Source organism: Cavia porcellus, unplaced genomic scaffold (genome assembly GCF_034190915.1).
Source record: "Cavia porcellus strain 051 isolate PalLab524CR breed Dunkin Hartley unplaced genomic scaffold, mCavPor4.1 scaffold_1, whole genome shotgun sequence".
NCBI classification, from domain to species: domain Eukaryota; kingdom Metazoa; phylum Chordata; class Mammalia; order Rodentia; family Caviidae; genus Cavia; species Cavia porcellus.
Window position 1 is genome coordinate 234722443 of NW_026947484.1, and position 13713 is coordinate 234736155.

Here is a 13713-nt window from a genome sequence, read left to right on the forward strand (position 1 = left end):
AAAATTGATAGCTGCACCTTGTACAAAGGACTAATATCTAGTATATATAAAAAACTAAAAATTAAACCCCTTAAAATAAGATTCAATCAAAAAAATAAGCAACTGAAATGAATAGATGAGTCATAAGAAGTAGTATAAATGAGCAGTACATGAGGAAATGTTCACCATCTCCAGCCACTAGAGAAGAGAAAATTAAAGCAATATACTGAACTTCCATTTCCCTCCAGCAAGAATGACCATCATCAAGAAAACAAATAATAACAAATGCTTGAGAGGCTGCAGGGAAAAAGGGACCTCCACACTGCTGGTGAGGAGGGAAACCAGTACAGTCTCTACGGAAATCAGCATGAAGCTTCTTCAAAGAAATAAAAATAGACATTTCATTTAACTCAGCTCTTCCCCCAGATAACTCCCCCCAAATTAAAAATACCATATTACAGTGACACATGTATGCCCACATTTACGTGCTAGTAGCTCAACTCATAATAGCTACCTCTTGGAAGTAGACTGTATGTCCCACAGCAGATGAATAAAGAAAATATGGTATTTATATACAGCAGAGTGCTACTCTGCCGTGGAGAAGTGTAAAATTGTGTCTTTTGTAAGAAAATGGATATACCTTGAGAACACAATATTAAGCGAAAGATTCAGATACAGAAGCTTAAGTAATGCATGTTTTCTCTTATGGGAGAAAGCTCAAGTATAAATAATGTAAAGAGTAAAATAAAGGGCTGAGGATCTGGCTCAGTGTCACGAGCGCCTGCCTTGCAAGCACGTGTGATCACGAGTTCAATCCCCGGTACCAAAAACATCTGAAAAAAAAGAGTAAAGTAAAGATAGATAAAGGGAAGAGGGGGACTGATCTTCTTAAATGGGAAGAGGACTAAGCAGATGGAGGAGAGGTTTGAAATGGCAGGGAGAGAAGAGTAAAAAGAATGTGCTGTGTACATTTACCGATTCCCCGTGTGAATGCAGCCATTTCATACCGCAGACACATACAAACAAAAATGTGCAAATTTTTAAGTCTCACTGGGCATGGTGGTGCATCCCTGTAATCCCCGCACTGAGAGGCTGAAGGAGGAGGATCCCTGTGAATTTGAGGCCAGCCTGGGCTACATAGTGAGCTCAAGGCCAGCCTGGACTGCACAGTGAGACCCTGTCTCCAAAAAGAAATTTTTAATCTCAGTCTTTATTTTTTTTATGTTTTTCAACAGAAAAACATAATGAGGAATCACATGCTCTCTTGTGACTTCAGACCACATTGAAAGTCACTCCTTGTCCGTTTACATCATTGGCATCATCATCATCCTCCTCCATTTTTACTGTGGCAGACAGAAGGAACGATATTTGATATAAATATACCCCCACCAGGAATCATTGGATGTGAATAATTTGTCACATGCGGTTCAGTGCTTTATGTCCCCAGAGTTCATCACTATCTTGAAGTTGTTATCAAGCCAAATCATACTTTGTAAATTCATCATATGCATTAGAATCTGCTATGGCTTATATGCAGATGTCTCCCCAAAGCCCCAGGCAGTCCTAGTGGGGCTTGTTCACAGGTGGCTGACTCTGGAGTGTGTGAAGCTGGAACTGATTCATGGTGCAATGCTGGGCTCAAAGGCAGTAGGGTTAAGGGTGTGCGTGCTACCCGCCCTGAATAGCCCAGATAAGATTCAAGGGACAGAAAGAGCTGTGGGTGTCCCTTGTTGCTTGGCTAACCTTCTCCCCATCATGAAATGTTTCTCCTCTGTAAGGTCTTCTGCCACACCTGTGTGCCATGTCACTCTGCCTTGGAGCCAGCCAGTTATGGGCTGAAACCTCTACACACTGTAAACTAAAACAAACCTTTCCCCTTTAACTTTGGGTGTCAGGTATTTTTTTAGCAACAACAGAAAAGTAAGAGGTACCCAGATTCAATAGAGTAGTATTTTGTGTTTGTATACCTTGTTTATTTAAATGGTGTACCATTGTTCTTAACCTCTTATGTTTGTTACACTTAACGTGTGTTACCCGTTGATACATAGTGAGACATATAGACCCAGTTTATTTATTTAATTTCTGTAAATAGTAGATTGTAAAACTATATAGCATTGGTGTATCCATCCTATTACTGATGAATATCAGGACATATTTTGAGGCCATTTGCTTTGGTTACTTTTCTTTTGTGGCTGAGACAAAATACCTGACACCCAAAATTAGGAAAGGAAAGATTTATTTCTTATACTTCTTGGAGGTTTCAGTCCATTCTCAGCTGCCTGCAATCAGGGTAGCATGGGTGGGGGGCAGCCGTTCATGGCTGCTGCAAAATAGCAAGGTGAAAATGGGCAAGAGAGTGAACAGACCCACCACTGTGCTGCTCCCACCCTGGGCAGAGGCACGCACACCACCAGTGCCAGCGCTAGACAATAAACCAGTCACAAACACTAGACTCAGCAGCATCCATGATTACTTGAGGCTTGCGGTGGGGCCACAGGAACACAAACCGTAACACCATTCTTTAGTAAATACCTTTAGAATGTTTTTTAGTTCACAGATTCTCAAGAAAAATCCATGAGAAAACTATATTCAAAAAAAATAATCGTAGTTAGGGTTTAGGGATGTTTTTTTATTCGTTTGGTTTTTGTTTGCTTGCATGCTTGCTTGTTTTTGTTTTTGAGACAAGATCTCATTGTGTAGCTCAGGTTGTCCTTTAACTCAGTAGGGAGCCCAGGTTGGCCTAGCGATCCTCCTGCCTCAGCCTCCCAAGTCCTGTGATTACAGGTGTGCACCACCATGCCTAGCCATGTATTTGTTTTGTGATAGAACCATATAAAACCTTCTGACCTATTGATTTTTAAGAGGAACTTCAGGCAACACAACACTTTATAAATAAAGTGCTAAGCGAAGTGCAGACTTTGGTTCATTTTATAACTAGAAAACCAGGCAGACTCTCTCCTACGCCCTAACCCCACCACCTTCCCCCCCCCCACCCCCCCCGCACCTTCACAGCAGCAATCCCACAGGGCTGCAGCCCTCTGCATTCTGCTCACCTGCCAGGCTTTGTAACTGTGGTTCCAGCATCTAGACGCTGGCATCCACGGACAGAAGGCAGCCCCCACTCAGGAGAGGGCAGCTGTACGGACAGAAGGAGCAGGAGCAGACCCAGGGTCTGGCTCAAGGATGGGGAAAGAGGCCTGGGACACCCACCAGTAAGGGGACCCCTGTTTCTTGTTCTTTTACTCCCGGCCCCTGAGCCATCCCAAGGCAACAGATTCTGCTGGAACCTAAAATTCTGAGGAAGGGAAAGACCTCTGCTCAGAACCACGGTGCCAGTGCCGAGAGGGCAGGGCGCAAGTTCCGAGTGAAATACCCACTAACACAGACAGGACAGGTCGCCTCGCAAAATAGTCTTAATTTCACTTGATTTGGGGACCGAGGCTATCAAAAGCTCTTTTATTCCTTTTCAAATTACTATAGACGGCTACGTTAGATAGAAATGAATATACAGTCAGGGAGGTCCTGGAGCTCTCAAGGAAGTCTGCAGAAGAGAAAGCCATCAGAATTGCACAGCTTGAGATTAGACTCTAATTAGCACCGCCTGGCCCAGGAAGTCCAGCCAGGCATCAGCTGCCTCGGGACCGTCCCTTCCCCAAACTGTCCTTGTTCCTTCCATGTACCCCGCTAGGCGAACTGGCTTCCCTGTTGGGTCAGTGTTAGCTAAGCAGCTATCCCGGTAATCCTAGGTTGACTACAGTTTGACCGGGGTTGTATCCGTATCGTCACTGTGCTGTGTAAATTACCCCGACAAAGGGCTTGGATGGCAACCCACTTCCGGGACCCCTCCTGTCTCTCAGAAGCTACCTCTCAATAAAGCCTTCCTTGGCTGTTCCTTAGAATTCATCCTTCAATTTCAGGGGGGACGTGAACTGGACACATCTGACATCTAGCAGGGTGGGAGTCATATTTCTTCTACCCAAAGCCACACTTTACACTTCACACAGTAATGCACAGGTTCCAGAAAACTGGCAAAGGGTTAAAAGCAACCCCTGCACCTTAAGAGACCTGCTAGAGAGCTCAGGCAGAGGGCTGCTGCCAGGTCTCCATCAGAGGATGGACAAGGAATTCTCAGAGCCAGGACCAGAGGCAGATCTGTGTAGGCGGAAGCCCAGGGCACGAGGCGAGAGGGAAGCCCAGGACCAAGTCCAGGCCTGGAGGGCAGGCGGTTTCGAAAGTGCCAGCTAAAGTGATTTGTGCTTGCATCAAAGTAGGAAGAGATTGTGGCGTTGAAGCCCTGAGGACAGACAGATGGAAGTTCTTTCTCTGGTGATTTTCTTGAGCAAGACTGTTTGTGAGCAGGTGATTAGGTAAAAGGGCCAGGGGTGCAACTATACTAGTTTTGGGGTATACCTACTTTTACAAATCTCAGGCCAGGCCAGAGAGCGCATCTGGTATGTTTGGTAAACTCATGTGCCCAGGTTTCTTTCTTCTATTTATTGATTGATTGATTGGAAACAGGGTCTCGCTATGTAGTTCGGACTGGGCTTGAGTTTCAGGTGATCCTCCTGCCTCAGCCTCCCAACTGCTGGGATTACAGGCACATACTGTGACACCCAGTCTGTGCCTGAGTTTTCTGATACTACTTGATATGCCCATGTATCCACGTACCCTCAGTCTAATTCAGTGGCTTAATTTTTTATGTAGATGACTAAGTTATTTATCAGTTTGTGCTTTGTGGCTGTGTTAAATAGAAGGTGATTGTACAAAAGAATGTATAGAATCATTCACAATTGGTGCCTGGATTCAAAATGGAGTAACTCAGGCCAAACTGCTCTTTATGAAGTAGAATAACCGGGAAAATCTGCTGTTCCTTGCAACATGGAGTAACTCTGAGAAGATCACAGTCTGCCCTTCACAGGGAAGAACTGAAGACCTTCATTTAACTAAAGGCCAAATACATAAATAAGTCGTGTGTGTGTGTGTGTGTGTGTGTGTGTGTGTGTGTGTACCCAGAATCTCAGGCATGCTAGCCAAGGGCTCCACAATTTAATTACACCCCCTGCCTTCAAGCACAAGTTTTAAGCAAGCAAAATCAAAACATAGTTATCCGTAATAAGAACAAAATTTTGCGGAAATTTGTAGCACACAACTGTAATCGCCGCCCTCTGGAAGGCTGAGTCAGGAGAATGGCAAGATCTTACCCCACCTGGGCAGTTTAGTGACTTAGCAAAATCTTGCCTCTAAACCAAAACTAAAAAGCTGCGGCTAGGGCTGGGGGTGTAGCTCAGTGGCACAGCACCAGCCTGGCAAGTGCGAGGTCCTGGGTTCAGTTGCCTGTATCCACCAAAATAAAAACATAAACAAAAATTAAAAAGCTGCAGTTGTAGCTCAGTGCAAAGGCTCTGAGGTCAATCCCCTCTACAAAACCAGGGAACGGATGAATGAACCAACAAACAAGTGAATAGAACAATGTTCGTTTTAGATTAGAACAAATTATGCTGGGCAGGCCACACTGAGTCTTGATCCACATCAAAGCTTTCTGATCAGACCATGAAACTATACATATTTGTACAGTTTGTACAGTTTGTTTTTGATCTACAGGTTTTGAAGGATTAAACCTACAGGTTTTGAAGGATTAGCAGTTAATTACAAGAACATGTACCTTGTACATCTGCCTTCAATATCTTTTGCCAACGAATTCCACTTGCATTGAATATGGATCTGCGCTGGGAAGGCCCAGAGGTAGTGATGGAAGCTAGAAAGTCTGTGCCAGCGGGGTGAAGGAGCTGTGCCAGTAGGCTGAGGGTTCTGCACTGGAGCCAAGAAGTGACACTCAACACAAAGACCAGGGCTGCCCTGAAAAGTACCACAGCCATCCTCAGCGACAGCAAGGTCCCGAGCTCCTCTGACGATGAGAACAGTCAGGTACATATCAGGGAGCCAGCATGACAAGCTTCTCCTGGAGATTAAACAGCACACACCTTCCCCTCTGGAGCCAGGAAGTGATGCTCAGTGTAAGGAGCAGAGCTCCCCCAAAGTGAGCCATAGCCACTCTCAGTGACAAGGTCCTGAGCTCCTCCAATGATAATGGCCTAATTCCTATCAGGGAAGCCAGCATGGCCAGCTCCTCCAGGAGAACCAATGGCTCTAACAATGACACTTAGGAGAACCCGTCTAGGGAGCGATCTCCTCCTGCTGAACATCCACAAGGTCCAGACGGGTCTATCTGTGCTGTTACATGTTGATCGAAACTGTCTCGTGAGAAGGTCTCCTTGGTGTGCTAGACCTAATTAATGTCTTGCTGTGCATTTTCGAGTAGCTGTCGCTGTCTGTTCACTGTGTATAAGCCCATTCTGGATCACAAACTACCTGAGAATTTCTAAGTTGGTTGTCACACTGTCTGGCTGATGTTTTTAATTTCAATGAATCATTCTTGGTATTTCTGCCAATCATCTGGAGTTTTTTGTATGTGTTTTGAAAGAGGGTCTCACTATGTATTCCAAGGCTGGCCTTCAATTCAGTACGTAGCCTAGACTGAATTCAAAACTATAGCAACCCTCCTGCCTCAGCCTCTCAAGTGCTGGGATTATAGGTGGGGGCCACCATGCCCAGCTAACGTGAGTCCTTTTGTCCACCGTGGTTTCCAGTGCACTGTTCTCACGCAGTGCCTGTCAGGCCAGCATCCTTTGTGAAGGTGCCAGGGTCCTGATGGTTCATGATTTGTACAGCAAGCATAAAAGGATGCATTTGGTAGCCCATTTATCAGTATCTGCCCATCTTGGGACACCTGCTTGTGTTGGGTGAGGTGTTACTGAACACCGTGTCCCTCCCAGGATTCTTCTACTGGTAAAATCACAGCAAAATAATAGTTTGTACATCCAGGGTTCTCCTGAGCGGGTCTGTCAGCGTAAATTTTTGTGTCATGTGTCACCAGCACAGTGGGTCTTTCCCCACTCTATCTTTTCTGGACTGTGAGGAGTGTGAATCTTATGTCTTCCTGCATGTAGTCTGGAAAGTATGTTAGTAGTCATGAGTTTAGGCATAAATTTGTGTTATTTTCATAGGTGTCTGTGTCTGTACTATGTTCCACATTGGATCCAGTCAGTGTAATATTTTTAAAGTCTTAAATGTTGGAGAGTACAGTCTACTTGCAAGAGGTGAATTTCAAAGTGACATGATTTGAAAATGACACTTCACCCATTCAGTGTAAACCAACTGACTTAAAGAACTTGTTTTGACTGATATTCCTCTATTCTGTTTTGCTTGATAGTACCAGGTTCGAAAGTTTAGGCAACAGCTGTGAAGATAGTGGGATTCATTATGACGCCCATTCTGGTTGACTATTACCTACTTTTGAAGACCTGTAATGTTTCCCATGCTTTGGTTTTGTTGGTTTCATTCTTTACTGTTTTGTTCAATTTTATTATAACTGATGATATAGGTAATTCTATTAGAGATAGCGGGAGGCATTATGGTAACCACTGTTGATCACCTTCTATTATGTTTTTACATTATCTACTATGTCCACCCTTTTGATTTGACCAACTCTTTCTGTTGTGTCACATTTGGTTTTACTCTCTTCCAAAAAAGTAATAAGAACCGTGGGAATAATAAAACCCAAAATGTGTAATAGTCATTGTACAAAAGAGAGGAAAAGAAAGTGCTCTAAACAATATAACTGCATGTATATTTAGGTGTATAGGATAGACAGTGATATTGCTGAGTTTTCTTGGATCATTGAACAGAACTGTTTGCAGTCTCACTGTTTGGATGTCCACTTTGTATGCTTTAATTTTGTAACTTGGGCAGGTATTTCTGGGATGACAATATTTAATCCAGTAACTGGTGATTTCCTACTGTTTATTTTTTTTTTCTGAAATTCTGTGTAACTTGTACCCTTTTTCTGCTTTTTTTTTCTCTTTTTCTCCTTAAATAAAATTTTAAAAAATTACAGGAAAAGACACATTGTTCTTAAGTGCTCCCCCAAATATTCTCCTTCACTTTGAACACATTAATCTCATCCTTCTTGTCACATTCTGAAGCAGCTCTGTAAGTCTTCTTTCATAAACGTCTTGGTGAGTTTTAATCAAAAATACTTGACTGCTGCCTAATGCCATTCAAATGAAAGGCAGGCCTTAAAAATATTACTGTGTGTTCTTATGGACCTTATTCACCAGATCTGACACTGTGTGATGTACAGCTCCTCCCCAAAGTCAAAGTCATCATTGAAGGGAAGTCATCATTTTGAATTGATTCAGGACATTAAGGCCACCATGACAGCACAATGAAGGACCTGAAAGAGGACTTCCGGAGCTGCTTCATAAAGTGGGGAGAACAATGGGATGGTTCAAAGCAAGAGAATATTTTAAGGGGGATTAATGGCAATGTGTCATTTTCTCTAATGCATTTTTAAAAAATTATACATTCACTTTATTTTCCAATCACAAGAAAAAAAAAAAAAAAAACTTGTGTGTTCCATAGCCAGGGGCCCATTTCCATCATAGGTTAACATTTGGGGCACATATTTTTCCCCTAGTGATAACGCGTTACATCTCAGTGAGAGTTCATTACACACAGAGTCCGTTTGGTAAGTTTTCTACATTGTATCTATCTACGGGCCAGTGGGTATGTGTTAATCTGCAGTTAGTCGGTTCAGGTGTATTCATAGCAATGAGGTGGTAACACTTTCATGGCAAAACATAGTAAGACATGTCGTTCTGGGCAGAGATGATTAGAAAATGAGCAGAGAGGGCTCTGAGTGTGCCTAAGTGGCACACAGCTAAATTTCCACTGCATTTGGTCCGTGTAGGGATCCCGATGCTCGGACACACGTGGACGTTACAACCCAGGGTGGTTCTCTCCAGTAGGCCAGCACGTCGTCCTGTGTATCCTACTGCCGTAGGGTTATATGGCCAATAAAATTCCACCCTACATCCCATTGCTGTGTAGGCCTCACACTGCTCTCCTGCGCAATGGGTTCCCTGATCTCTTTCTGTTATCCTTGGGCGCCCTCAGTAGCCTCTCACAGCACGGATGCCCTGGCTAGCAAGCTGCTGGCGGTGTCTAATCCGTGCAGATGTCTGCCTTTGTTTGTCTTTTTGGTACAGGGTCTCGCCATGCAGTTCAGGCTGGCCTCGCATTCACAGTGATCCTTGTACCTCAGTCTTCCGAGTGCTGGGATCACAGCGTGCGCCCCCACCCCGGCCACGTCCCCGATTGTTAAGAATCACTCAGCAGGAACAACCTGGCCTTGGTGGCTGCTTTTCCCTCTCTGCCTCCTACTGTGAGACTTAATTGTCATAAGATACAGGGGGCAGAGTAGGTTAAATCAAGCCCTATATTTCTGGCTAGAGGACCAAAAAGGGAGGTCCCAGACAATCCGAAAGTACTTACAGAGGGAGAGTTCAGAAAGACCACCCTATGACATTTTGTGAACTCTAGGATTACTGCCTAGTTGTACAGCCATGAATCTGACTCCATACACTGTGGGAACTGTACTTAGTGGTTCAAGGTCCTCACCTGTAACCCCAGCGACTACAGAGGCTGAGGCAGGAAAATCAAACGTTCAAGGCCAGCCTGATAATTTAGCAAGGCCTTGAATCAACACAAGATTTAAAGAAAGGGAGCATCAGCCTACGGATGCAGCTCAGCACTCCCCAGGTTCAGCCCATAGTACCACAGGGAAAAGCAAAGTCAGACCATCCCGCGGGGCATGGACTGGCTGTCAGGTGGTACACACCTGACCTAGATCTTGGCAGCACCTCGAAGACCACGGAGAGGGTTGGTGTTAAACACAAATCCAGAGGGTGTTGGCCAGATTCATGACTAGAAGCAAACCAGGTTGATTACTGGTAAAACAAAATATTTTCCAAAAGATTCAAGTAAGATCCAGAGTCTCATACCATTGGATTAAAAATATCAAGGATACGACCCTAAGTTACTTGACATCAGAAAGCCAGGAAATATCAACTCACCAGGTAAAAAAAATAAATAAAATACACAAAAGTCAACCTCTAAGGTGACACAGATGATGGAATTATCTGAAAAAGACATTAAAGCAGCCATTATGAAAGTGCCAGACCTGAGGCAGGAGGATCACAAGTTCAAGGCCAGCTACATGGTGGACTACGTAGTGACCTGACCCCCAGGCCACCCCGGACTGCAGCCAGATCCTGCCTCAAAAAGTAAACATGTATAAAAATAAATTTGGCAAATGAAGTGTCATGCAAATGCTCCTAAAATGAATGAAAACACTAAACCCCTTGGCAAGGAAGTAGAAAAAATATAACAAAGAACCAAATGAAATTTTAGAACTAACAAAAAATGAGAACCTGAATTTAAAAGTGCTGCCCTGGCTCTGTGTGGAATTAGGTCACCAGGGCCGTGCGCCAGTGACTCGGTCATGTTGTTCTCAGTGACCGCACCAGTGGCCTCTGGAGAGAAGGCCCGGTGCTGGCCCCTTCCTGTCCCAGGGCTCTCTCCCCTCGAGTGACAGCCCAGCAGCAAGAGCTGACCGCTCCTTTTGGGCTTCCCGGCCTCTGGGACAGGGAGCCGATGGGTTTGTGTCTGTTTGATCTACCGGCCGGGAATTGGGAAGGAGCCGGGATCAGGGATCAGGACAGTGAGTCTCAGGATGAGTACACAGGGCTGCAGGGATGAAAGCCCCGCGTGTGTGCGTCTGCCCGTGCCTTCCCTTACTTTTCCTTTGAGCTCTCATCGATTTTCCAGGCCACAAACCAGGGAGCCAGCAGCTGCAGGGCCAACCTCACACCCACCAGCACCAGCTGCAGAGCAGAGAAATGGTCTCAGCTTAGCCAGACGGTGTCTGTGGTCCTGCCACACTCTGGGGCTGGCAGCCCCACGGAAGCAGCTGCTCTCCTGGTGCTCCTGTGGGCAGAGGGGAGAATCTGAAAACGGTCGGAGTAGGTGAGACAGACGCAGAAACACCGGCTCCCGGTATAGGTACCTACAGCTTGTCCCTTGGCATGTGCTTTCTTAGGGATTCTAAGGGTGTTCCAGAACATTCCTGGCTCGTTGACTTAAACACTGACTTCTTTCGGACCCAGGACATGGCTCAGTGGTGGAGAGAATGCCTGGCGTATCTGAGACCCTGGTTCAACCCCAGCACCAAAAAATAATAAAGTGACTCATTTATATATTTGTCATTGGAGGAAATTAACCCTCTCACTAGGACATTAAAATAAAGGTATTATAATCAGCACTTCATGGTGTGGGCAGGAAATGCATCTTCTCTTCTTCTCATGGAGAACCAGAAGCTTCCACCACCTCGACCTCATAAGGACATGCTCTCTCTCCCTCTCCATGTTCCCTCTCCCTCTCCCTCAGCCAAACAGGACTTATCTGATTGGCAAGTGAGCACTGCCTGTTCCTGTTTTGTGTTTTGCTTTGTGTTTTGTTTTGTTTTGTTTGCGGCTGGGTTTTGTGTGAAACTGGGTCTTGCTGTGTTGCCCAGGCTGGTCTAGATTCCTGGGCTCCAGTGATCCTCCTGCCTCAGCCTCCCGAGGGTCTGGGACTGCAGGTGAACACCGCCACACAGGGTTTGAGCGTTCCCTCCTTCGGATCAGGGACTTCTCCTCCCTACCTTCAGGCTCTGCCTCCCAAGGAAGGGGACTGGGTAAGTGCAGGAGTCACCCAAACCACCTTCTGCTGCTCAGCTTTCCTGTAATAAAGGTGATTTTGGTTTTGGGTTTGGTGGTGGTGGTGGTGGTTATTGGCTTTTGGGTTTTTGTTGTTAACACAGAGTCTCTTGTTCTAAGGACAGTTAGGCAAGGATAAGTAGGTTGGGGCTGGCGTTTTTGGTCTCTAGTTTTATTTTTTGGTACCGGAGATCAAACTCTTGACCTTGTGCTTGCCAGGCAGGCACTTACGCCCCTGAGCTAAATCCCCGGCCCTTTGATCTCTAGTTTTTAAGGGTGATTATTTGCCAGGTAGATTTTGTTTTGGAAGGAACGTGGTACCACTATCTCTGTAGCCTTCTGTGATTTGTGTCACACTACTTGTATTTTTTGTACTCAAATCAGTCAGAGTGTTGGCTAGAGCACGGGGCCAACTTGATCGGCTTTGGGATCTGCCCGGAGACTGATGGAGCTGCTCGATGTGTCTGGGTGGGTCCTGGAGGTGTGGTTGGGGTCTGTGTCTACTCTCTGGCCCCTTCTTCTTTAGAACTCCTCCTCTGCTCTGCTGCTGGGCCCCTCGGAGCTAAGCAGGATTGTCCCACCCACCATGATGCTTCTGACCATGCCGCCCATGGCCTGACTCCCCCGAAACTGTGAGCTAAGGGAAACCTCTCCTCCTTTAAGTTGGACATTGTGTCCCAGCAATGGGAAAGCTAATGAATTCAGTCATCGTCTTCTTTATGGTTTCAGGATTTCAGTTTATGCTTAGCAAGGCCTTCTACACCTCCAATCCTATAAAACAATTTTCATAGATGGTGTTTTTGTTCCTTTGATGCCTGTTTTGCAATACCAAGCATTGAACCTGAGGCTTCGAATGTGCTAGGCAAACACGTTTCACTGACCTACATTCTCAGTCCTTTATTTTGTTTTGGGACAGAGCTTGCAAGTGTAGCCCAGGATGGTCTCGAACTTGCCACCTTCCCACTTCTCTCTCTTAAGTAGCTGGGATTACAGGTGTGTACCATGATGCGCCGTGGGACCAATAGTTCCTGTATTAAGAGCTTCGCACCCCAGCCAAGGATTATCTGATTACCTGTCACACTGCTGTAGTTCAGGTTGGCCTTGAACCCACCAGGTAGCCCAGGCAGGCCTTGAACTCCTGGCCATCCTCCTGCCTCTGCATCCCGAGTGCCAGGGACTCAGGGGGACATCACCACACCCAGCCAAAATGCAACAGTGCTGGCCAGAGTGGCTGGAGTGGGGCAGGGGCCTCTATGCAATGTGACTGCAATCACACTGGTGTGGAGGGTGGCGCTTTGATAGCCAGGGAGGACACTGAAGGCAGGGAGGACCCTCCTGTCCATTAGGGCCCAAGGGGAAGCAAACAGGAGCAAGGGGCGGGGCTGCTGGCCATCGGCCAAGCACCCACCCCCCATAGCCAGTGCAGGGACAGATGAGGCAGGCGATTTCAGCTGGAGGTGGTGGCGGAGATGGGAAGGCACTGGGGCAGGATTTCCACCATCAATACTTTGCACTAACGTGTGTGTTTGGGTCAACTTTTATTTGCCAAGCACAGTGGTGCAAACCTGTAATCCCAGTTACTCAGTGGGCAGAGATGGGAAGGTTGCAAGTTCAAGGCCAGCATGGGCAGTTTAAAACCTTGACTCAAAATTCTAAAAATGTTTTAAAGAAACTAGGGATACAGTTCAACGGCTGAGCACTAGTCTAGTATGTGTGAGTCCCTGAGTTCAATCCTCATACCGCAGTAAATAAAAAACTTTTTAAAAGTAAAATGGATATGTCTGGGTTTAGAAGAAACTCATACCAAACAACACACAAACACACCTGGATCATTAATCTCCTTCCCGAGAAATACAACTTCGGTTCAGATTTCAGGTTTTCTAATAGTCTGAGGATGTACACTTACAAGCACCTAGATAGATTCCCCTTTTTACATGAATGGAAAAAGAAAAAGAAATTCATTTTTGCCAGGCACGGTGGGACTTGTCTCTAATCCCAGCCAGGAGGCTGAAGGAAATTCAAGGCTATCTAAGAACAAAAAATAAATAGGACTCAAGGTATAGCTCAGTGGTGGAGA